The sequence below is a fragment of the Lolium perenne genome, chromosome 3 (assembly GCF_019359855.2).
Source record: "Lolium perenne isolate Kyuss_39 chromosome 3, Kyuss_2.0, whole genome shotgun sequence".
Lineage (NCBI taxonomy): Eukaryota > Viridiplantae > Streptophyta > Magnoliopsida > Poales > Poaceae > Lolium > Lolium perenne.
The window spans coordinates 256,355,566-256,381,705 of NC_067246.2; the positions used below are offsets into that span (position 1 = coordinate 256,355,566).

At 46.7% G+C, this 26,140-nt stretch overlaps 1 pseudogene; it reads left to right on the forward strand.

Annotated features, from left to right (window-relative positions):
• Positions 1–504: 504 nt before the first annotated feature.
• LOC127344808 (probable LRR receptor-like serine/threonine-protein kinase At1g06840) overlaps positions 505–26,140 on the forward strand; it is a 33,308-nt pseudogene continuing 7,672 nt past the window's right edge.

Genomic DNA, 26,140 nt, shown 5'->3' on the forward strand with positions numbered 1-26,140 from the left:
AAAATAGTACCAATACTTTGCTGAAACGTGTATGCTGTTGCCGTGTAAAAAAGCTGTCTTGCTAACTACTCCCATTTACCTTGTGCACATTACGCGTATGCCTTACAAGTTAGCACGTCTAGTGTAGCATGTGGTAATTCAGCTGCCAGGTCCCCGATTGTTGATTAGGATGGTCTTAATGTCAGTTTTAATGTATTATTATCTCATGTGGTGTTTAAGTACTACTACTAGGCAAGCTGTTTTTTTTAATCTCTAGTCAATGACAATAAAGAGTTGATTTTGATCTTTTTTAAAATCTCGAGTCAATGACAAAAGAGAGTTGATTTTGATATTTCTTGATTATGATGGTCTTACTGCCAAGCACGTTGTTAAGAATCTGAATCAATTGAAATGCTTTCACCCCTTAGATGCCAGAAAAGCACCTCCGTTTTGGATGCATCAATCGTTGGAATGGTCCTAAACACTTGTTTCTTTGCTTGTTTATGATCTCAGATTAGTCAGGGAGCCAAGTTGCCGCTAATTATCCTGTACAGACATGGCCAGCTTTGGAGGGTTCCTGTATGCAGCAATCCTGCTTCTTTTGTGCATTTTCCATGTGGATGTCGTAAGGGGACAAAGTACTCACCCTACTGAAGGTAACACGTAGCCCCTCTTATATGTGTGCCGGAGGGTTAAGTGTTTGAGTCGATCACGTGTGACCCAGACCTAAGATATAAAGGCACCCGGGTAGCCAAAATAGACTACACAAAAGCTCGTAACTTAGACACGAGATCCTGAGGGCACGGTCTAACACCCGTGGCAGGGGTGACCGAACCAGCCTGGCATTGTGCTTGAGTATTGTCTGATGGCCTCGACAGGCTTCATCGGTGCACTATGTCGATTTAGTAGGTGGTGCCCCGGAGAGTGGGCGAGATAGCCGAACCTCGTCAATAGATCTCAGTGCCATGATGTGATTGCTTTTCTTTGTATGATCGACATGCACCACGGATTTTCTAACATAATCCCTCGGCAATACACATGATATTATGTTAGTTAGTAGCCTACTGGATATAAGTACAACTAGATGGTGGTTTTCATTGTGGTAATATATCAGGGTTATCCTATTGTAGATTGAAATTGTCCCTCTTACATGCAGCAAATGCTCTCAATGCTATCAAAGGCAGATTAATTGATCCTATGAATAACCTTAAGAATTGGAATAGAGGAGATCCATGCACATCAAATTGGGCAGGAGTCATCTGCAGCAAGATACCCAGTGATACATACCTTCACGTAACAAAATTGTATGATTAACAAGCCATCCTTATTTATATGACACTTTCATATTTTTCATCATTTGGACAGTTAGCTTCAACGCATCCTTTTATATGCATGTACTTGTACATCAGGCCCTCTGCTGAAGCATTTAATCTTGCAAGTTGCAACATACCACTCACAGATAATAGCAACAGCCATAAAATGAGCTCCCAGGCTAAAGTTCACTTTGTTAGCTAGAAATCTTCCACATCTCCATTTTTTTGTTTGAAGGATATATCCATATCCATGGGTTTATCATAAATTTGTCCCATACTTTTATAGACCAAAGACCATTGCAGTCAAACATTGTTTTCAGCATTATCACTACACTGTAGGTCCTCTTATTTACTGTTTCAGACTTAATTTGCAATTCATGGTATAAATAAGAGTGGGTCGCCGCTGCTTTTGTTTCTTAACTCTATGTTGCATCTTAGAATATGGTTGTTATTTATTATTTACCATTTTTGTATAATGCATAATATACTTGTGAGATATCATGGCCTGTTCTGCTTAATCATGCATTTGTTTTGGCCCACGTAGGGAGGTGTTTAAGATGAATCTTTCTGGAACTTTGGCACCAGAGGTTGGTCTTCTATCTGAGCTGAAAAATTTGTAAGTATAATTTTATGAACAGTTAAAGTTCTTAGCTGAACTTAGCACTTTCAAGTGTTCTAATATTACTTGCAAAAAAGTGTTCCTTCAACACTGGGCCTCATGGGTTCCACTTTTTTTTTCTTTGCTGGAAGGGAACCACTTCATGTTTTAGAAGCTAAGTGACTTTTGAGCAAGGCCCAGATTTTCTAGCAAAACAAACTTACGCAATGACGTAACCAGACAGAAAAAAATAGTACTCCCTCTGTCCATTCTAAATACATCCGAATTTAGACAAACATTTGACATTCTTTTATGGACAGGGGTAGTACTCCAAATGATGTAAATCTAAGACATCCTTTATGGGACAGAGGGAGTAGATCTTGTTCCATTTGAACTGTTTCTCTCATGGCTTGTTCTTTATTCTGATGTATGCTTTTCCGGCTGTGCCGTTAGGTACCCAATATATTACATATGCGAGCTAACTAATATATTTTATTGTTTTGGAAGGAATTTTATGTGGAACAATTTGACTGGTAACATCCCAAAAGAGATAGGCAATATTTCTACGCTCAAACTTTTGTAAGTTCCTCATATCAAAACTAACCTGTGTCCTCCTTTTTTAGTGTGGACAAGAATTATTTTTTGAACCGAGAGTGGACATGAAGTCATGAACTCACCGTCCTGTTTATCTTGCTAAGACACACAACTTTAAGCACCTAACCCTGCGTTTCAAAAATGGCACAACATTTATATCATCCTTCTCTCCATTTTGTTCACCAAAACAAAGTAAAGGCTCGTGTATCTGATTCAGCATTTGGGGTTAGCGTTAGTGTTTTGGTCCCATCTAAATAGTTTCAGACCGGCATTGTGGTCCAATCTTCTATCTAAATCAAAAAATTAAAATTGCAGTACATGGGATAAAACAATGGTGCTTTGCACGCGTACAAACTGTCCAATTGTATATTTTCTCTCTCAAATATGCACACTAGTGTTAGGAATTAACACACTTAACAGATCCAAAAATACACAACGGAATCATTGCATATAACTTCCGCACCATTCTGTACTAACTCACGGATGTTTGCTTATGTCGGAAAAACTCAGTGTGTATAGGCTATAGTTAGACTTGGATGTAGATGAGATGTTGGAGTCAAGCACTTGTAACCTAGGGCTACTATATAAAGGCACCATATCGGTAGCCAAAATATACTAGACGCTAGCTGGTAGGTTAGACACGATATTACAAGGAGGACGGCCCGGTGCCGTGCCAGGGGTGACTGAGCCGGCGTGGCGTGGAGTGGTGAATGGTGATCGTTATGTGTCTGTTGGTCTCGAAGGGCTTGTCACCGGCTGTACTATGTTAGTTAGTACTTGGGGAGGAGCATCATGCCTCGAGGTGTAGGCGTTGATTGGCGAACTTCGCTAACAAATATTGTCTCCCGTCTACTACTTCTGCAATGATCTAATCGCGTATACTGCTAACACAGCCTGAATCTAGGACAAATCATGGGGTGCAAACGATCACACAGTTAGGACAACTGCTACTCCCTCTGATTCATATTACTTACCACCAGTATGGATGTATCTAGAACTAAAATATGTCTAAATACATCTATATTAGTGGAAACTAATATGAATTGGAGGGGTAGATGATTTCATCAACCAGGTAGGACTTGTCATACATGCTCTCAGCCTAAAAGTGCAGCCTACACATCAACACAGAGACACCAATCTTTTACGTGAAAAAACCCTCAACTTAGGAGAAAACACCACGGGCTGAAGCCATATGAATTTTCTTCTAGTATTATCTGTGTGGGATATTTGTTTTAGAAAAGAAGTCAACCTGGGATATAACAAGTGTTTCTCTAGTGAGCACTAGAGGCTCTCATACATCTAACATATCATATATCTTGGATGCACCAATAAGATTTGGGGCACAAAAGCTAGAGATTGGAACAATCTCACCAAAGATGATGATAAAATTACAATGTAAACAAGAGAAGGTGGGTTGCTGAATTTGGATTTCACAACCTTGTGGGGAACACCCTTGATTGAGATTAACTCATTCTTGAACTTCCTCTTTTTTCCATCTGTTTTGGTAACCCATCTCCCACCCCCGTGCGGCGGCGCCCCGCGCCGCACCGGGGTGCCCCCGCTCCTCCTCCTCCTCTCCTCTTCGGTGCCTCTCCTCCCGCCGCTGCTACCGGAGGCGTCACCGGGAAAAGCCCGTGTGGCGTGGTGGTGGCGGCGTAGATCCTCGGTCCCCATGGAGGCGCAGCGGCGGCGCCCGCTCCGGCCATCTGCGATCATCTGCAGGCTACGGAGGCGGCCTGGGATCCCGGGGGTCTTCCGGTGACAGTGTAAGGGTATATTGCCCCCTATGTGTGGTTTTGGTAATTAATGACAACCCCTATGGACTAATGTTTTTCATTGAGTTTATATGAAGGAATATTCCATAGGTACTACTTGTATTCCATGTGTTGGATTCAAGTATGGATGCCATGAAGATAAAGATATACCTTGTGTATTGGCATCAAGATCATCGATTTGAAGATACATATGTGATATGATCAAGAAGAAGAAATGAAGATGGAGTTCTTATGTGGAACACAATGTTAGCCATGCTCTATCTTAAGTGAGTATGAGAAGATACAAGGTTGAGTTGGGCAAGTTCAAGATGAGCATCTTGAGTGGATCACATGCTTGAAGCTTGCCGTCCATTTGGTGATAATGGACATGTGAAGATGTGCTTCAATGGAGCTTTCCCATCATAGTGTATGGGGGAGCATTTGTGAGTCTTCACTAAGCAACATTGATCAAGTGAGGCATTCCGGTTTGAGTAGAGCTCGAAGAGTTATCATCAAGATCAAGCGGGATGCGCAAGGCAAAGGTATGGCCTTGCTAGGTTTTCCTTTTACCAGTCTCAAGGTGGTTGTTGGGAGACCGGATTATAGGATAGATAGCCGCACTATCAAGAGGGGCTTTCGGTTGGGTAACTTGATCACATCGTCTTAGGGAGCTCAACACTTTGCATACTTTGCATATCCTTATTGCTTCTTGGTGTTTCTATGTGTAAGGTTCTTGAGCTTGTTGCTAGCTTTACAACAAGCCCAAGTTCATCGAAAACGGAGCTCGCATGCATCTTCTATTGCGTTTTCGAGGTTGGGTGATTTTATCGGTTATTCATGATATAAGGTTCTACCTTTTATATTTATGATAAAATCCCCTCCTACAGATTCTTGTGTTTTCACTTTCCATAGGATAGCATTTGTTCTTATCTCTCAAACAAAATTGGTTTCATTCGAATCGGAGTTCGGGAGCATTTGTTATTAAAGAAAAAGTAAAAGAAGAAAAAGAAAAGAAAAGGGGAGGGGCCAGCCGGCCGACCGGGCCAGCCACCGGCCCACCCGGTCCGCAACCGGGCGCCAACCGGACCGGCTTTTGGCCCGTGACCGGCCTCGGGCCAGGTCCACGACCGGCCTGCCCGGCGCTGCCCCCGGCCTGGCCGGACGCCTCCCCGGGCCGCCTCCGCCCCGCTCGGCCCACGCGGCCTGCGCCCCCTCTCGCCCCGCGCGCCTGTGGCTGTCTGCCGCCTGTGCGTGTGTGTCGCCCCGTCCGGTCGGTGGGCCGGCCCAACCGGACGCCTGACCGGCCTCCCCAGCCCAGGCTCCGGTCAGCCGGTCGCCAGGCCGGCCTGGGTCTGTTTTCTGCCCGATTTCCTTGCCTTTTTCTCTGTCTTTTCCCCCAACGGGTATATTTGCTTCCTAGCTATAAATAGACCTTTCTTCCACCTTGAGCATACTACTTCTTCCCTTTCTCTCACCTCCATTGTTGCATTTGAAGAAGTTGCTCTCTCTCTTGTCCCCCCCCCCCCAGGATTTTTGCTCATTCTTGAGGGATCTAAGAGAGGAGATCTAGATCTACACTTCCACCAAACCATTTCTTCTCTAAGTGAGGGGAACTCTTGGGATCTAGATCTTGGAGTCTTTTGTTGACTTTCCCCATTGTTCTTCCTCTCCAATCTCATCCTAGCATTTGTTGTTTGGGTGGGATTTGAGAGTGAAGGACTTGAACACCTCTAGTGTTCTTGCTTTGCATCATTGCATAGTGTTGAGCTCTCCACCACGATTAGTTCGAGTGAGAGACCGTGAGCTTGTTACTCTTGGAGGGTGACCTCCTAGTTGGCTTGGTGATTGGTGCTCTGGTGATCTCTTCAAGAAGATTGTGAAGAGGCCCGAGCTTCTCCTTCGTGGAGCTTGTGAAGTGGTTGTGGAGCTTGCCATCTCCGGAGCGGAGGAAAAACTAACCATAAGGAAAGGGCCATTATCCTTCGTGGGTGTGGTTCAGAGAATAGGGTGAGCCTTCGTGGCGCAGGGAATCCTTCGTGGACCTCCACTCCTCCAAACGTGACGTACCTTCTTGCAAAGGAAGGGAACACGGGAATACATCCTCGTCTCCGCGTGCCTCGGTTATTTCTATACCCGAGCTCTCTTTCCTTGTGATAGCCATCGTGCTTGAAGTATATATATCTTGCTATCACTTGTGCTACATATATCTTGTGCCTATCTTGCTTAGCTCTAGTTGCCATTGTTACACTTAGTTGAGCTTAGCATATCTAGGGTTTGTGCTTGTAAACTAAACGATAGTTTAATTCCGCATTCATACAAGACAAATCCGCAAGAGTTTATAATTGCCTATTCACCCCCCCTCTAGGCGACATCTCGATCTTTCAGACAGGTGCGGCGTGGGGCAGCCGACGGTGCTCCTGGGGTGGTCCTGCAGCATGAGGAATCCATGGCGGTGGTGGTCTCCTCTTTCACCGGAGGGGATCGGCCAGTTTGTGGCTATTTTGGCGAGTCTCACGATCCGGCAAATAGTCCCCAACGGCGTGGCGTGGCTGCCGGTGAAAGCCAGCCCTGATTTCGGTCATGGCGGACGATGGCGCGCCGGTTCGTCGCTACCTTGTTAAAGGCATTGTCTGTCTACGTTTTCTTCTCGCCTGGGTTGCTCCGGGGGAAACCCCAGACCCGGGTCTCCCGGATCGGACGATGGTGGCGCGCAACATCGTTTTACCTGTTGGGGACATCGTTTTTGGAGCAGACAACGGATGGTGGTGGTGCTGAGGTGGAGCGGTGTGTTTCTGCTGTGTCGGCGTCGTCGAGTCTCGGCAGCATGGTGCAATGGTGTCTCGGAGACGGACGCAGTGTGGTGGACGCGCACGGGATGGTGGTGCCATCTGGAGCCGTGCGGCATTGATGGCAGGCCTGGCAAGGTCAATGTGATGATCCCTCTTGGAGATGGGTTCGAGGAAGACGGCGGTAGCGATTTCTGCGGCGTGTGCAATGGCGTGTGCTGAGGATCTGCTTGACCGGTTGTGCTTCTCACCCGCCAATGGGCGGCTTGGGAAGGCACTCAGTTTTAGATGATGTGTGTTGGTGTATTGTCAGGGTAATGACCTTTTTCATGGTCACCCCCTTCATCACTTTTGTAGGTATAGCGAGTTGTCGCTAGAAAAGTGGCTTTGAATTGATCTTTGTATCTTCCTTGTAAGGCTTTGTGAATAATCTAATAAAGAAAAGCTGTGTGCATCCTTTGGATGCAGAGGCTGGGGCTATGATCCCATTTTGAAAAAAATCTGTTTTGGTTTTCTTCATTTTCTTCTCCAATAGAGGCTAAGAGGATCTCCAGTTGGCGCCCCCAGACGGCGTAGAAGTGCTGGATTAAGCGTTTGGGGGCTGCAGCCACGTGGTGCTGCTTTTAGGGTGCGTCTGTTCCCGGTTGAGACTCCCAAAAAGAAATTAAAATAATTAAATTCGAACGGAAATACAAGTTTTCATACAATTTTCTTATATATTACAATGATTTAAATGAAACTAATTCAAACATAAACCTGAAGTGAAACTAGTGTCGCATGTGGCGGCCGCATTGGTCCTAGTACTGTAAGAAGTTGTAGTCCTCTTAGTCGAGGACATTCTGCTTGCTACGCGGGTCATCGAGCTCGTCGGCGAGCTCGTCCTTCACCGCGCCGCTAGGACCTGCTTTGCCATTGTTGCGCGTGAGGTCGACAATCGCCCTGCCGGAGTCGCGGATGGACATGGCGATGATGTCCTCGATGTTCCCCTCCCATGCGATGTGGTCGTTGAGCGAGTCCATCCAGGCGGCGTTGAATCCTAGCATGTCTTCGGGATCACGCTAATGGGATGAGGTGTCCCTGGCGGAGAAATGCCGCTACCTTCGCGGTGGCGGCGGCATCCTCTTCCTCCGCCTTGACCTCCAACTTCACCTCTGGCTTCAGGTGGCGAAGGCCGCTGTTGCCGCCGGACGCTGCCTGTCGCATTGGCTCGCAGATCGTGATGTCGCGGTTGCGCCTCGGCCCAGGTGTCGTGTACTCCTCATTCACCTCGAGCTTGGGCACGTCGTAGGGGAAGACGCGGCAGGACGAAGGCACGGAGCGCGCTGGCCCTGAAGAAGACGAGCGGGAGGAGGACGAGCGCGAACTAATCTGTAATGTCCCAGGTTTAGAGACGATCGAGGGGTAGATTTTAGAAAGGGATGTGCATTGCATAGTAAATTCTGGGGAAATTTCGCGCTTTTAAACAAAAACTGCATCGAAGGGGGACAAGTTTCTCTCTCGACACCTTACAGGGTTAGGGTTTCGAGAGTGCGACAAACTTGCATCTCACTTCACTAGTTTAGGGTTTTGAGAAGAGAGGGGAGAGTTTGCTTGATTGAATTCTAAATAATATGACATGGTTGAATTCAAACCAAGGTTGAATTTGAATTTCAAATTCAAACATTAAATAATTACCTTAAATAATTCAATTGAGGAAATTCATTAAGTATATAATCAATAATAAACAAGATGAACAATTATATTAAAGTAAAGCTCATTAGAGAAAACTTTGAGCTTTATTGATCATCACACACATTACAATGTCATTACAATATTCATAAGTGAAATAAAAGAATAATACAACACATTACATAAATGGGCAGAATAGAAGAAAGGAAAATAAAGAAAAATTACAAGTTAATAATCCTAGTCTAAATTCTACAAGGTCATCCTCATTTGATCTTGTATTTGATGAATTCCTTGTCCATTTTGCTCAATGGATGATCCCTGCACAAAATCACAAAGAAGAACAAATTATGCCAAGTGGCAAAGCCACTTGGCAGGGTAGAAAAGAAGTTAAAATGGTGGATAATATCACAGCTCTGCCGAGCTGATCCTTTCCAAGCCAGATTCACAGGATCTGGTTCACACAGACACACAAGCAGCACACACATCGGTGTGCATGCTCAACACCTGTGCACCGGTTGTGCATGTGGCACAGCTCACTCACACATCATCAGTGAGTCACCAAAGTGACCAGGCCAAGCTGTCGACCAGGGAGAGCACAGAAGCACCATATTTAACCTTTCCAGAGCCCAAACCCTAGCCATTTGTTCATCCATCGACAGCAGCAGTGGTAAGTTCATCAAGAACACCAAGAACACTTAGAACAGGAAAAACCACAAGCCACCAGAAACCATCCAGGGACAGTTTCACCAAAAAACTGTCAGCTGTAAGCAAGTACCAAATGGAGTAAAGTACCACAAGCTTGTAAGGAGGAGAAGGGCAAGCAAACCAAGCATCACAGAAGCAATCCTCTACAACAACACTTAATTCTAGGAGCTGGAGTGAGGTATACCACACAAGAGCCTGAGCAAGATCATATCTTGCTCATACTTAAGCATGATTGCATCACAGGAGCACGAATGGGTAGAAAACCCTAGGTGTATCATCATTTGGTTACTAAACCAATTGGTGCCAGCAAGTACAACTAAGGCTAACAGGAAAATAAACCAGGGAACACTGGTTATGACAACACAGTGTCAAAACCAGAGAAATCCAGCATGGAATTATTCCTTGCAGCCAATCAGGATCACAAAGCACCTATTGACCTAGCTAAAACCATCAGACATAGACAGAATCGTCTCTGTTTGTTTTCAACATCAAGAGTTACTGGCCATCCAATAAATGGATCACCAGACAACATTTGGTAAGTAACAACAAGCCAACGAGATAGGGGAGCCATCCCAGGGCAGCACATGTATACCGCCGGGATCACCTCAACCCTTAACCAATTCCAACAAAGAAACCATGCACGAGATATCATCACCCAAAGAGGGTTCAAAAGGAGGGTTAGGGTACACAAGCAGGTGTTGGCATCCATCTAACCCTACCAAATCCAGTGAGATGATCATCACTAAATCTCAGTTCACATCATTTATCCATCTAATCAAGCAAGGATAAACAGATAAATGAAACAGACAAGCAATTGACGCTTAAGCAAGCAACAGCACACATTAGGCCAGGCCTGTGTGATACACAAGAGAGCAACAGTGAGGCACAGACACCAAAGGGCAGCTGTTACAAGCAACTGGTGATCATATGAACACCAGAAGCTTGATAGAGCATGCTACTGCATGCTAGAACTCTTTCTAAGCAATTAACACATGAACAGATAATTAAATAACTGAACAATTGCATCACAGATAAGGGCATCAGGCTTTATAATTGTATCCAGAAGCACATCAAAGGCTTGATGAACCAAAGGATCACAATATACAAGAAAAGCACATGACAATTCATCACTGAATCACACTGCTAAGCAAACAGTACAGCTCAATGGAGCATAATCATGAATCTGAACTCAATGAACTAGCCCAGAGGCACTGGCACTTGCTAATATGCAAGAATTAACCACCACAATCAAGCCAGGGACAGGATTAAGCACACACAGTATGCCCTAGTGACAGTAAAAAGAATAGGAGCATGCCAGTAGGCCATGAGCATCACTGGATGCTCATGAGCAATCACAGGAGGGCCACAGCCAGAGATGAAAATGAACAGAAACAGCTAGGAAACACAGAAGCATGGTAATCACAGCACAGTAAGTAGCATATGCATAGTTGTAGAGCCAGCTAGGAGCCATGGCGCAGGTAGGCAGAGCAGCACGGGCACAAGGAACAACAAGAATGGCCAGAGCTAGTCTAGAAGGAAGGGGAGAGAGAAAGATCAAGCAGTAGAGCAGAAGGGAGGCGGTGTACACTTACGAGTAACGGAGGAACACGGCCATGGCGGCTACGGCGGCACGCGCCGGAGCACGGCGGCGCCAGGCCAAGCCGGGCCATGGCGACACCACGGCACCAACCGCACCACGGCGGCGAAGCCAGGGCGGAGTCCAAGCACCAGGAGCGCCAGGAACGACGGGATCGAGCGGATCCCGTAACCCTAGCCGCCGCGAGGGAGAACGAAGACGAGCTGGAGCAGCGCCCGCTCCAGATCGACGCGGATGAAGATGACCGCCATCGAGAGGCGCGTCGATTGCGCCCCATGGCGTAGGCCATGGCGGCCGGAGTCCGCCGGAATCGACCGGCGACGGTGCGGGCGACGCAGGTCGCCAGTGAGAGCGGAGGGGATTAGGGTTAGGACGAGCGGCGCGTGGCGAGGGAGTGAGCGACCGACCGCTCGGGTCGGTTGGACCCGAGCTGGTCTAGCCAAACCACTGGGCTCCACTGACAGGTGGGCCCAGGGGCAAAACAGACTTTTCCAAATTCCATTAAAAACCAGGAAATTGGAAATTCAATAGAAAATTGATAAAAGCTCTAAACAAATAATTAAAAATATGAAAACAGATCAGCATAAAATTATCTATCATAATAAAATACAAAAGAGAGTTTTTGAAGACAATTAAAAATAAGTCTTCATTTGAGGATTTAAATAATCATCTAAATCACACATCAAATTTTCAATAATAAAAATAAGTCCATTAATGACTTAGGACTTCAAAAACACCTTGACAACATTTCAAGGTTGGATTTTACTTTAAATCATGTATCCCCAAATTATTCTTAGTATTAACCTCTTACATGAAATAATAACGATATCGGAAGGGGGGAACAAACCCTAAAAATGGAATCATGCATAATTGCTTCTTTAACCATTGCCCTTATCGGACAATGATGCTATTTTTCAGAACAAGAGGACAAGGGTCAGTCCATACCTTCCAACTGCAGAACTTTGCAGTGTTCAGGCAAGTTCATCGCTTGCTCATGTCATTTGAGTATTTTTACCAAATTACTTGCAAAGTACTATATTTATCACTATTGCATGAAAAACAAAAACACTATTTTCATAACTATGAATATGACTATGTGGTGGGCAATGGAACCATGGATTGTGTTGATATGGTGGAGGTTCCATTGCAAGGGTTTATATCCATCTAGGATTAAACAACAAATGTCGCCAGTGATTCTTGTGCCGTAATACCCGTGTTAACCATAAGATCTGGAGTGGGACGGAATAGTCAAAAGTGTTTCCACCTCTCGTTCATCAACGGATGCGCTACCGTAGCGCTTGTGTCTGGCGGAACAACCGGAGGGTGGGGAGCCCATTCTAATTCCCCACGGTAAAGCATTGCTTGCCGTAGCAGTTGTGTCTTGCGGAACAACCGGAGGGTGGGGATCCCATTCTAATTCCCCACGGTAATGCGGTCTATGATGGGTTGCAGCCACCGGCGTAGGAGTGTATGGTAGAGCCCAGCACTGTTGTCGTGGTCGGGGTCCACCCTGAAATTACGGGAATAATGGGACCGACGTGGACCCGTGGTCGGCGCATGCAACAAAGGGTGGGTGTTCGAGGTAGCGGAGGAACATGATTGGCTAGACCTTATACCGGGCCTCACACCAAAGGAAGTGTGGACGGGAAAGCTGCCCGGTTGGCACCAAGGTTAAGATCTCTTATGGGTAAAGCAACACACCTCTGCAGAGTGTAAAGAACTGTGACCTGTCACTCCCTGTTCCGGGATTGAGGAACTGCGAACGCGGCCGGAAAGGAGCTCCATGAAGTTCTAGTAAACCGGTGAAGGCTGACGGACATAGCTCTTTGAAATAAAAGCAATCTCTTGAAGAAATGTTTATCAAAACTTGCATTGGTATTAGACTTTCTGGTCTAGTATCGTAGCTAGTGCATAAAACACCTCTTATCTATAATGAACTTGTTGAGTACGCCCGTACTCATACCACTCTTAAACCCCATGCTTAGATTGTCTGAACCGTCTGGAGGAAGACTACGACAGCAATGATGGAGCCGAGATCATCGGCTACGAGGAACCAGACCTCTCAGGAGGAGTGGAAGGCGTAGACTACATCATCGTCTACGGATCCGGGGAGGCTTCCGGAGGAGAACAAGCCTAGAGATCTCTGAGGAGTAGTAGTAGCCGAGCAGCACAAACTCTTACTACAGAGCTGCTCGATTAAATAAATGTTTAGTTTAATGAGACAATGGTATTGTAAGTTAAGTTGGGTTCGCCTCGAACCCAGGAGTTATCCTCTTAGGACCCAAGAGGAGCTCCGAGACGACTTGTGTATGATGATTGTAATAATATGTGAATGAGTTATGGACCTTGCTATGTTCTGTTGTACTACTCTGAGGGATGTAATATTTGCGGAATGGTACTTCGCGAATGTTATATCAACGACTGGCATACTACAACATGCAGTGGTATGCAGGGTCACCACATAATCCCCCCTGAAAGCCACCACGTTGGATGTCGTGGCGACGATGGCGTGATGGAGACATATCTAGTTTGGGCGCACCGCGATTGATCCCATCGATGACGGCGGGGAGAGTGCGGCCTGGCACGCCCCAGAAAAGATGGCAGCCATCCTTGTTCCATAGCGTATGCGGCCCGATGAGGCCATCGAGCTAGTGCAAATCTTTGTTCCGGCGTGCCTTGAAGAAATCAACCCACGAGGCGTCGTTATCGGTTGCTGCCCAGGTGGGATCATCCCGCTCCTCTGGCTGAAGGCGGCGACGTTGGTACCGGATTTTGTGGAACCACCGCTCGGTCCCAGGCGTGGACACCAGAGGGATACCGACTCCGTTGACGGCCTTGTATAGCGCCCTCGCCTCAGCGACGGTGAGGCTACCACGCCGAAGTCATTCATGGTGAGGACGTTGCGGCAACTTCTAGACATGCTGGATCTGGAGGTGGGCGAGGGATTTGAGGGCACAACAAGGGAGAGAGCCGCGAGAGGATGAGGATGCCATTTATAAGGAGGAGGCAGGCGAACATGCATTTGGGGGAGCGCATGGCCATGCGGCCATGCGCGATGAGACGCATCCTTGCGCCGCCCGCGGAAACTATGAAAGTTGTGCGTCCATTAACGATGCTTGACCAGAGGTAGGTGCCAAATTTAAACCCACGTGTCCGTACCTCTGCTTCATTGATGCGACATGCCCACCACTCACCATGCCTCTGCGCGTTGTGTCTGGCACCCCCGCAACGACCCTTGTGTAGTGGGGATGGGCTCGGGCGCTGGACATTGTATTGGGCCAAGCGTCCCAAAGCCCTTTGGGGGATGCTTTGGGGCTTCCGACTGGAGATGCTCTAACTTGTGATTATTGTCACTCCATCTAGTGGTAACTGGATGGCTAACCCCCCTCCCCTCCTGTGCAAAGTCCAAAATTCCCTTGGCTGATAACTATTAGAGAGATATTTGTATATTGTATTTTTCCTAGTAGTTAGGGGGTTTTCCTGGATATTTCACACATGTGCATGTACTATATATTGTGTCATTTGGCCTCCGTGGAATACAAGTTTTCTATTTCTAACATGGTATCAGGGTCGATTAGTATAGGTCCAAAAAAAATCCGCGTGCGCAACTCACGCTGACCATCTGTTGGACGTTGTCTCTCTCTCCCATCACCGGGGTCTTGCTACACCAACTTCGGCCGCTTCCCGTCCCGGCCGTCCGTCGTCGTTCCGACCGTTCGCCACCACCGTCCCGTCCAACCTTCCCGGCCGCCCATCTCGGCCGCCGATGTCCCGGTCGTACGCCCGGGTCCCTTGCTCCCGTCCCTGTCCACCGTCTCCTGGTTGCAATCCCTGAAAGCCGACGATGCACATCTCTTCTTGTTCTCCGATCTGGTCGCTGTTGACCAGTCCAGTTTCCCATCCGGTACTTGGTGCTCGTCCGGTTTCTTTGTCGGTTTTCGCGCACGGAGGTGACTGCTCTACATCGACATCTCTCACAGTTCCCTTGCGTGGCTGTGACCATTGTATGACGACTTCGTCTATGTCGATTCGCTGCTCTACGTAGACTCTCGCGACTTTTGCATGTTGTTTTGGCCGCTCTACGTTGGCCATGTCTCTATCGACTCGCCGCTCTACGTCGACTCTCGCGGCTTTTGCACGTTGTTGTAGTCGTTCTTCATCGACTCCTCGTGTGGCTTGGGCCCGCGCTTGTGACCGCTCTACGTCGACTCTCCATCTGGCTTCCTCGAGTGTTGGCGATCCGTCTTCATTGGCCGATGCTTCTGCTATGACCTCTTCAGTTGCATCTCTGACTGTGCATGAGATGGCGCAACTCCAATGTGTACTTGATGCTTGAGATTATTCACCGACATGTTCTGTAGGTTTTGCGACTGACTGGCACTGATAGAACACCTTCTTCTCATTCAGGTACATCCTCTTGGATTCTTGATACTGGAGCATCTTTTCATATGACTTATGATTCTTCCATTTTGAGCTTTGTTCGACATATCGAGTCTCCTATCTTCGTTGTTACTTTTGATGGTTCTACCATCCCCGTTACTAGTCGAGGCACTATTAGCAGTTCCGTGATTCATGTTCCTTTTGTTGCCCATATTCCTTGCTCTTCAATAGTAGTCAAATTGTCGATTCTCGTTGTAGGGTCACTCTCGGCTTTGATTCCTGTTCTGTGCAGGATCGTTCCACGAGCACTCTACTAGGTGCTAGCCCCCGACGCCATGATGGCCTCTGGGAGCTTGACTGACTTCGTCTTCCTTCCACTGCCACCACCTCCAGTCTCTCGGCCCCTGTTGCCGCATCCACTAGCTCTTTTCAGCAATGACATCATCTTCTTGAGGCTGCTCGTGCGACGATGATCGCTTCCTCTCTTCGCCTCATTTCTGGGCTTAGGCTATCTCTACCTCGGCCTATCTCATTAACATCTAGCCTTCTGCCGCCCCCTTCAGGGTGGCATTCCTCTCGAGCGACTCTATGATCGCTCTCCTGACTATTCAGTGCTTCGTTTGTTTGGTTGCGTTTGCTACGTTCTCCTTGCTCCTCGTGAACGCACCAAACTATCAGCTCAGTTTGTTGAGTGTGTTTTCTTGGATATAGTGATGAGCATAAGGGCTATCGCTGTTGGGACCCGGTGGCTTGCTGGATGCGCATTTCTCGGGATGTGGCTATTGATGAGTCTCTTCCTTTCTATCCGCGTTCGACCTCCTCGTCCTCTATTGTGGAGGATCTCTCTTTTCTTGTTTTACCTGGTTCTCCTCCCCTGGTCCCTCATGTATCTTCTCATTCCCTTGTGTCGTCACCTGCGGTGTCTTCGATGCCTTCTTCTCCCCTGTCTCCTCCGACACCTCCTTCGTCTTCACCCTCCTCACTAGGATCTCCTCCTGTTGCTCCTTCTCATCCTACTTTTCCTTTTCACTATACTCATCGTCCATGTGTTGTGACCGATTCATCTAACGCACCCTCTACTTCTGATGCACCATCTCCACCGACTTATTCTCGTCGTACTCGACCCCGTCCTTCTCCTGATTTCTATAATCCTGCTAGCCATGGTGTATCGGCTGTCCCGGAGCCGACTACTTATTGTGAGGCTGTTGCTCATCCTAAATGACAGTTTGCTAAGGCCAAGGAGATTGTTGCGCTTGAGCGCATTGGTACGTGGGAGCTTGTTTCTCCTCCTCCCTGTGTTCGTCCTATCACCTGTAAGTCGGTCTATAAGATTAAGACCCGCTCTGATGGTACTCTTGAGTGTTATAAAGCTCGACTCGTTGCTCGAGGTTTTTAGCAGGAGCATGGTCGTGACTATGATGAGAATTTTGCTCCTGTAGCTCACATGACCACTGTTCGGACTCTTCTTGCGGTGGCATCTGTTCGCCATTGGTCTGTATCTCAGCTTGATGTTAAGAATGCCTTTCTTAATGGTGAGTTGCGTGAGGATGTATATATGAAACCACCACCTGGATATTCTATCACCGATGGCATGGTTTGTCGTCTTCATCGCTCTCTCTATGGCCTTAAGCAAGCGCGCGTGGATGGTTTGAGCACTTTGCTTTTGTGGTCACGGCTGCTGGTTTCTCTACCAGTGCACATGATCCTGTGTTGTTTGTTCATTGTTCTCCTCGTGGTCGCACTCTTCTTTTTCTTTATGTTGATGGCATGATCATCACTAGTGACGACCCTGAGTATATTGCCTTTGTCAAGACACGCCTCAGTGAGCAGTTTTTTATGTCGGATCTTGGTCTGCTTCGCTACTTCTTAAGATTGAGGTTTCGTCGACCTCTGATGGTTTCTTTATATCCCAAGAATGGTATATTCAGGATCTTCTTGATCGTGCCGCTCTTACTGATGAACGTACCATTGAGACTCCCATGGAGCTCAATATTTCACTACGTTCCTCGAATGGTGATCCTCCTTCTGATTCGATTCGTTACTGACATCTTGTCGAGAGTCTCATCTATCTAGCTGTTACTCGCCCATATATTTCTTATCTTGTCCATATTCTGAGTCAGATTGTTTCTGCTCCCACTTCAGTCCACTATAGTCACCTTCGTGTTCTACGCTATTTTCGTGGAACAATCTCTCTTAGTCTCTTCTTTCCTCGTTCCATCTCGTTACAACTCCAGTTCTACTCCGATGCTATGTGGGCGAGTGATCCTTCGGATCGCCGGTCCCTTTCTACCTATTGTGTTTTTCTTGGTGGTTCTCTTATTGCCTGGGAGATGATGAAGCAAACTCGGTTTCTCGTTTGAGTGCAAAAGCTGAGTTCATGGCTATGGCTCTTTTAACTGCTGAGGTGACTTATTTACGGTGGTTACTTGCAAATTTTGGTGTCCCCGTTACGACACTCACTCACATGACACTATGAAGCATGATTTTACCAAGCATATTGGTGTTGATGCTTCTTTTGTTCGTGCGAGTGCTTCTCGCTCCAGTATGTGCCTTCAGAGTTGCAGTTGGCGGATTGGAGGGTGTTGGAGAGATATTTGTATATTGTATTTTTCTTAGTAGTTAGGGGGTCTCATGCATATTTCACACGTGTGCATGTACTATATATTGTGGCCTTTGGCACCCATGGAATACAAGTTGCTTATTTCTAACAATAACCATAGTGAACGGTGGGATCTTGCAGCTACTTGGGCTGCCAAAAAGGCTTCATTTGGTCATCTCCTGACATACCACATGAGGAGGATATCCTAACAAACATCCTGATCCGACTCATGAGGGGGGCACCACCATGCCCCACTACCTTGCAACATGTTTGTAGCTTCTCACTTGATAATATCTTGGTCATCTTATATGAATAGTTCTGTCGTTATGAATCTTCTCAAGTTATAGCAACCTGGAATTCACAACTTTCTGAATCCATGCTACCACGCATCAATGTGCTTGGTTCGAGAGTGAACTCTTAGATTCTTGGAAAGGTGAATAGCACTTTCACTATCACAAAAAAAAAGTTTTTTTTATTGCTTCACGCCTAGCTCTTGGAAGCAGTTCTTCATCCACAACACTTGCAAGCATCAACTGCAGCTATGTACTCAAATTATGTGCTGGCAGCGAAACATATTTGTGCAAGGTTGATTGTCATGATACCCCCCCCCCCCCCCCCCTTCTTCCCCCTGCTTAAGTAACAAGGTATCCAGAAGTGTATTTCATGGAATCAACATCACCAGAATAGTATACATCTGTATAGCCCTAGAGACTAGAGTACAAGATCACTGCTTCCAAAGAATAAACATGGTCAAAAAGTTTTTAAGATACATGAAAATCCATTTCATTGCATTCCTGTGAGCTTCACCTAAATTTTTCATGAACTAGCTTCACCTTGATTGTCATTTTTTTGTGCAAACATTTTTACGTGTTACTGTGTAGTATTTTTCTTCAACTTTTCATAGAACATGAGTACAGTTTCTCTGAATACAAGTAAACATTCATAATAATATTCACCGTTAACACCTCATATTTTGCAGAAATTTGAATGGTAATCATTTATCTGGTTCCATACCAGATGAGATTGGCTACCTCGAAAACTTAAAGAGATTACAAATCGACCAAAACAAAATTATCTGGACCCATACCCAAATCGTTTACTAACTTAATGAGCATGGAACATCTGTAAGTATCAAGATCATCATCTTCTCGATTCCATCCTATGCTTCTTCTTATTTAAGCTTCGTCATGTTCTTGACTCTGTGTTTATCTTCAGTCACATGAACAACAATTCATTAAGTGGGAAAATTCCATCTGAGTTGTCCAAAATGCCTGGGCTCCTTCATCTGTAAGTGAACCTTTGCTTTTATTCTGAGTTACGAGTTTTTTTTCCTGTTATGCATTCTGCATCATGGATTGTGATTAAAATCATCGCATACCGTAAATTTTGCAGTCTTTTGGATAACAATGATTTATCTGGGCCTCTTCCTCCAAAATTAGCGGAGACGCGTAGTTTGAAAATACTGTAAGTACATTTTGTGCACGCAATTAGTTATTTGACATAAAAGCTACTTTATATCAGAATGGGTTATCTGATGCTGCTTGTGTGATGATTACTTTGGTTTTGATCTAAGAGGATTAAGTAATGCTGCACCTGCAGATTTCAGAAGTATACTCCATGATATAACTTTACTGATGTATTAAATGTCACTTTAATCTAATTGGTTTCGAGTGTGGATTTTGTACACCCACGCATGGGTGTGGGTGTATCATGTACCACTCATTGCAACATGGAGATTCGTGCATTAACAAGTCACTGTGACATTTTCTCTCCACCTCCCACATTTTTGCCGTCACATCACTGCTCCTTTTGGTGTGGCTTTTGTCCGCCCGACGCGGGGCATGAGCTAGCCTAGGCCCTGTTCTATGACGCTGACTCTATCCAGAAAAACAAGTATGGGTCCTCTGGCTCCCCATTTCTGCCTCTCTCCGCCGGCAGAGATTCTAGATTCCCCCCGCCGGCCATCTTTCACGGGCATGGTGATTGCTCCATCGTGCTGCTTTGCCGAAGTACCACCAGTCATCTCCAACGCGCCGCCGGGAGGCCTTGCTAGAGTCATCTACACCGTGCCGCTGACTTGAAGGTAGAATACGCCGTCGCTGGAATCCAAATATGTTGTCTCTGCCCGACCTTGTGTTTGTTTATGTACTGCCTGTGATCTGTGCTGCGTGCAGGCAATGGCTGGCTTGACTTCTTCCGACGCGATTCCACCTACTTCTTGCTGACGGCCTGCTCCGCCGGCTCGCCTGCTCCGTCTCGCGCACTCTGTGCTTCGCGCCGCCTACTTCTGGCCGACGCGGCTGCTCTGTCTCCCGCTGTGCGTTCCATCTTGTCGCGGCCGATGAAAGCGACGGCGAACAAGACCTGACTGCGTGCTCCAGCTCGAAGTGGCCCGTGGCCTTCACGCTGCTCCTTGTCGCGTCCGCCTCCTACAAGCCCTGGCAGCTCGTGCAGGAGCTCGGCCTCATCGCGCTGCTGCTGCCGCGGGAGTTTCTCAAGCACTCCGCCTCTGGCGCGGCAGGCAGGAAGGAGCAGGGCGTTAGAAAAATGCCGCCGTCCAAGGCGAAGGCGGCGAGGGAGCACGGGCTGCCCGCATTGGCGGTGGACACAGGCGACGCGCTCATGCTGCTCGACCTGCCGGAGCTAGTGTTGCTTGCCCCTATCCAAAACAGAGTGCTGCCCTGGTTGCCGGAGTTCGTGCTGGCGGGAGCCTAGGCCTACGCCGACAAAGTGGCCCTTGCGGCTACGCCCGGTGGCCTGTGCAGCTGTCCTACACCTACGGCGAGGTGGACGTCGCATGGACGTCACATGGTGTCCCTCGGCGTGATGGTCCAGCTTGTCGCGGCCGGAGGTCGCTGCGGCCAGCACCGTGCACATGCGTGACATGGCTGTGCAGCCCAACTTCTTGTTGTTGCGGTGTTTTTGCTGTCTATCGATGACATGACGTCAAGGGCGAGGAGCTCTAAGCAACTCAGCTCCGGACAGGCGAGCTCGACCAAGTTCCCATCGGCAGACGTTGTTGCTTTTGCAGACACGGATGGCTGTTCGTTGCCTCTTCTCCAAGCTCCGCCTTAGGTCGCCACCGCTGCTCCGCCTTGGGTGCCTCGCTTGAGAGCTCTCTCTACGATGCCGTCTTACAGCTGTGGAGAAACACCATCAGGCCCAACACACACCTGCGAGAACTCCTGTAGGTGGCGGCGGTTCGCGATGGAGTAGAAGGAGGTAGGCAAGGGAGGCAGCGCCATCCTCTCTCTCTCTCAATGGTTCTCTCAAAGGTTATTTTGATATGTTCCAGATTCTTGTTGTTTTGTTTTATTTACAGTTGCAATGCATAAAGAGAAGCACATAACATATCAGCAAACCGTGGATATTCGAAACATTTAGAATATCATCTTTTGTTATTTGTGGATAAAGTGGTGATGAACCAAAGAACCATAATTTGTAATGGCGAAACAAAATTCAGTCCGTTCATGTTGAGAAAGAGTGTGTGTGTGTGGTCTGGCCTGGCTATTTTCAGTTGAATTTGGTTGAATTATCCTCCAAGAACTGTATCGACAGATTCGATAACACAAGTATGCAACCAAGAACCTAAATATTATCTAGGAAATCATCAACTAGTTGAGACGAAACATGAACACATTTTAGTGGCAAGGCAAACAGAGTAGTAAAAAACAAGAACAAAACAGATGCAGGCACCACCCAGTATTCATCCTGATGCCGACGCAGCGACGGTCAAAGATAAGTTCGGAACAACTACTACTACATGATATGCAGTGCTAGAATTAATGATGCCAACTGCAACAACCGCCGTGCAGCGAGGAGCTTCTGGTCCTTGCCGGAGTAGTAGTAGGAGACACGGGGGAGCGACACCAGCTCATGCTGCAAGGCGACGATTGCGGCGGAACTCCGGCTCTCTGGCACTCGGACGCTGCTCCACATCTTGACATGTACAACAGCCTAAACAAGCACTTGCCCAGCGCCTCCGCCGACGCGCGCATCAGGCCCAGGTCAATGTAGATTAACTTCTTGGACGCCGGCCTCGAGCAGGACGACAGTGAAACACCGTTAGAAATTGATTATAGCTCGCCGCTATTTGGGCAGCATGCGGCGGTGGGAGGAGCCCGATTCGTACCGGCGGTGGGAGAAGTCGCCACGAGGCTGGCGTGTTGGGGAGTCGCGGGCGGGCAGCGATGGACATGAACGGGAGCTTCCTCCATATGCACAACTTGACCGCTGCTGCCTTGGCCGTTTAGTGAACGCCAGAGCTTTCTCGATTTAGCCTTGGAGCTCTCTGAATTGGGATGATAGGCTAGGGAGGGACGGAGGCGAAACGTGATTTTCAGGAGGAAGGACAGTACCCCGGGAATCCCGCCGCAGCCGTCGCCGCATCCGCCCACGCCGCAGTCGTCGCTGCATCCGCCACCGCAACCGCCGGGGAAAAGGAGGGGAGGGGAGGAGAGGATGCAGGACATGAACAGAGGTGAGGGACGGGGTGTGTATCGGGTGAGAGAGAGGAAGAGCTAGGCTGTAGGCTCTATCGCTCCGTGTCGGGTGGCTTTCCGCCTGTACTGTTGGGCCCACCCGACTTGTAAAAATGGAGGAAAAGGTTTAAAAGGATTTCTCTCACCTGTCATCTTATCCGAATCTCCAACAATCGGATGGCTGGGACAACACCCACACCCATGCTTGGGTGTACAAATGTATTTCCGAATTGGTTTCACCTTTCTATTGTTAATAGATAGAAAATATTTTTCTCTCACACAATGTTTCTTTCTTATTTCTGATAAATTCGATACGACTTTAGCTAACAACATTCATTTCTTATATCTGTTTCTTTTTACCTCTAGTCAGGCTGATAATAATAACTTCAGTGGAAGTTCCATCCCTTCTGCATACAACAACATAAAAACGCTTATAAAGATGTGAGTACAACCCATTTCCTCCTTGTTGTCCTTTCCTTCATTTCGGATTTTAGTAAGATGCAGATACTCATATCATAGTGTCATACACTGTAATATCTTTTTTTCGAGTTTCATTTCATTGAAAAGATAGGGTTCTGTTTACATCCTCCTAAGAGGCAGATTACATAATGAGAGAATACAAATCAGTGCACACCCCAACTCCCAAGTGGATGGTATCATTACTCGAAACCCCTGGGCGCCAGCTCTAGCCCGTAGTCCGACCTCTTCCTTGATCTTTGCAACCAGGGAAGGAACCGATGGTTGGGCGCCTTAAAAATGCACTCATTTCGGTGCTTCTAGATCATCCATGGGGTGAGGAGGGTGGAGGAGGCTAGCTCTTTGCATAGCTGCTTGGGCGTGTCCTGCTTTGTCCTATGCCACTAGTCCATAAGCGAATTTTCCTGATTTGGTGATCTAGTTGTCATCCTTAGCCAAGCCAGGATTTCATGTCATGTTTGTTGGGCAAAGGGGCATTCCAGTAGCACCGCATTGTCTCGGGTTCTTGGTTGCAGAGAAGGCATCGAGCGTGATGTGGGAGAACTTGGCGTGCCAGGCGCTCGGTAGTCCATCATCTGTCTTGGTGGCCAGCCAATGGAAGAACTTGACCCTTGGCCGGGGCCCATATCTTTCAGATCAGCTTCCAGGTGTCGAATCTCGTCGATCCGTGGAAGGTGGCTAGGATTCTAGGAAGCATAAGCTTGCAGAGTAGATGCCTGCCTTTCCATTGGATATTGTCTGGTGAGTCGATGAGGGTAGCGCCCTGGATTGTGTGCCATAGCTGCAAATATTGGCTAGTTTCATGAATGCCTAGAACTCCCTGAATGTCTTTTGCCCAGCTGGTGCCCTGCAGACAGTCAGCCATCGTCCTGATCTTGCGACGCCTCTTGGGTATGCAATTTAGAGTGGCGCAATTTCTCCGACGGACCGGCCATTGACACATCTATCTTCACAGAATAGCACTTTCAGGCCATTTCCGCCCATCAACTTCGCCACCTGACAGTTTTTGTTTTGACAATTTCCATCCACTGTACGTTATAAAATCCGACGGCTCCTGATATGTTCGCCCCGCGGGACTAAAATTCTCACATTAGCTCAATACAATTTGTCTTAATTAATAAGGCCCTCAGTGGAGACAGTTCATTCAATGTCCACTCCCCATCATACGCAAACTCAAATCAAGATGTGTTTTAAAATAGAAACTCAAAATCAAGATGTGTACAAGTTCATAATCGTTTTTTATGTTGCCAGGAGTCTTAGGAATTGCAGTTTGCAAGGAGGTATTCCTGATCTAAGTGGCTTACCTGGACTTGGATATTTGTAAGTCCAGATCAAATTAAATTCTGCAATTTTTTTTTCATTCTTACATTTTTTGCATCCTTCAGATATTTTCCTTTTTTGTTAGTTCATAGCAGCACTTTTGGAACGATTTTTTTGTCCCAAATATGTTTTGTAAATACTTTTCTTTCAGTAAGATCGTCCATTCAGTTAACGATGCCCAGGAGAATATTGGGCATCTCTTTGCTAATTATGGCATGAAATTTCAGGGATCTTAGCTGGAACCAACTGACAGGATCTATACCAACTAATAGGCTCGCATCAAATATCACTACAATGTATGTTGCTCTAGATAACCTTATATACTTCTATAAATAAGAGAACTAACTTCTAAATTCTTGCAGTGATTTATCGCATAACTTTCTTAATGGAACCATTCCCGCAAACTTCTCTGGGCTGCCTAATATTCAGTTCTTGTAAGTAATGTTACCTTACAAAGCACTTCTCCAATCTCTGATAACTGATTTTCTGTAGTGCTAGCTAACCTATCACGCCATTCAAGATTTGGGATTTTTGATCATTTGCCACATTGCCGACCACATGTGAGTGACATATAGTGTGACAAATGATCAAATTGAAAAGTAAAGTGTGGAAAATTATCAAATCAATGCTTTCCCTTTTTTTTGAAAGATAATATATATTAAAAGCTAGCAAGCCGCCTCATTAAAAACCTTCCAGCCCCCTTAGGTACCCTGGTAAGGAAAAGAGTGTGTCAGAAACTTGCAGCTACCAGAGTCACACCAAGTTACAATCAGCCTGAAGGCTGTGAACTAGAAAAGCAGGTGGCTCAGCATCCCAGGAAAACGACCCATCTTGTAAACTTGTATATTTCGCACAAGAATGAGCCGTCTGGTTAGCCTCGCGACGAGCATGACTTAAGCTAAAATTTGTAAACAACAAACTCAGCTCACTAATCTCATCTAAAACCTGCTTGATCACTGAACGATCATTAGCTCTATTTTGCCAAAGTCGAACCAAATCTTCAGAGTCAACTTCAAAAACGACACTGCTGGACCCTCTTCCTCGAGCATACAAAACAGCATCTCTAAGTGCCAGGGACTCCACATGGATCAGACAAACCTCGGTAAGTTTTACCCGTAGCACCACGGAAAACCACCCCTTCTCGTGCAACAGCACCAGTAGCTGCCAGAACATCGTTGACATTAATTGCACCATCAGAATTAATTTTAACAACTCCATCAGGTGGTCTCTGCCACTTACAGTCCGGCCTAGCAGGTTTAGGAGTACCCTTCTCCCTTGGTAACTCAAGGGTCTGCAAGGTCTCTTTCACCATCTCCATAGTTCTTGCTGGATTAAAACCAGATTCACCATGAGTCAGATTATTTCTTGATGTACATGACTGAAGTTATAATAGCTCTCTCATGTTGGTTGAAAAAATACTCACAGAGGATATCTCTTGCCCATGTCAATGGGTGTAGCTTCGGCAGTTTAACTAACAGAATTTCCTTTGCTGCTTCCCAAAACAACTTTGCATGACTGCATTCAATCAAGGCATGCATCACACTTTCAGATTCTGCCTTACACAGAGCACAAGTGCTGTTATCCATTGTATGTCGCCGTGACAGAGTCCTATAGTCAGGAAGAATTCCTCGAAGAACTCGCCACCAAAAAACACGCACCTTGGGTACTACTGGCAGTTTCCATAATCAATGCTTTCCCTGCTGAACTCTAACTTATGAAGTTCATTAAGCAAAACAACTAGTGGGTGAAGATGGAGGTTCGTGAAAATTCATCCTAGTGTGTGCTTTTTGTTAGGTTTGTGCGGTCTTCTTTCCTTTTCGTGCGAACAAAACCGTTCGTGATTTTCTTGTAAATTAACTTCTTTTCTGCTTAATGAAAAGTGAAAAGAT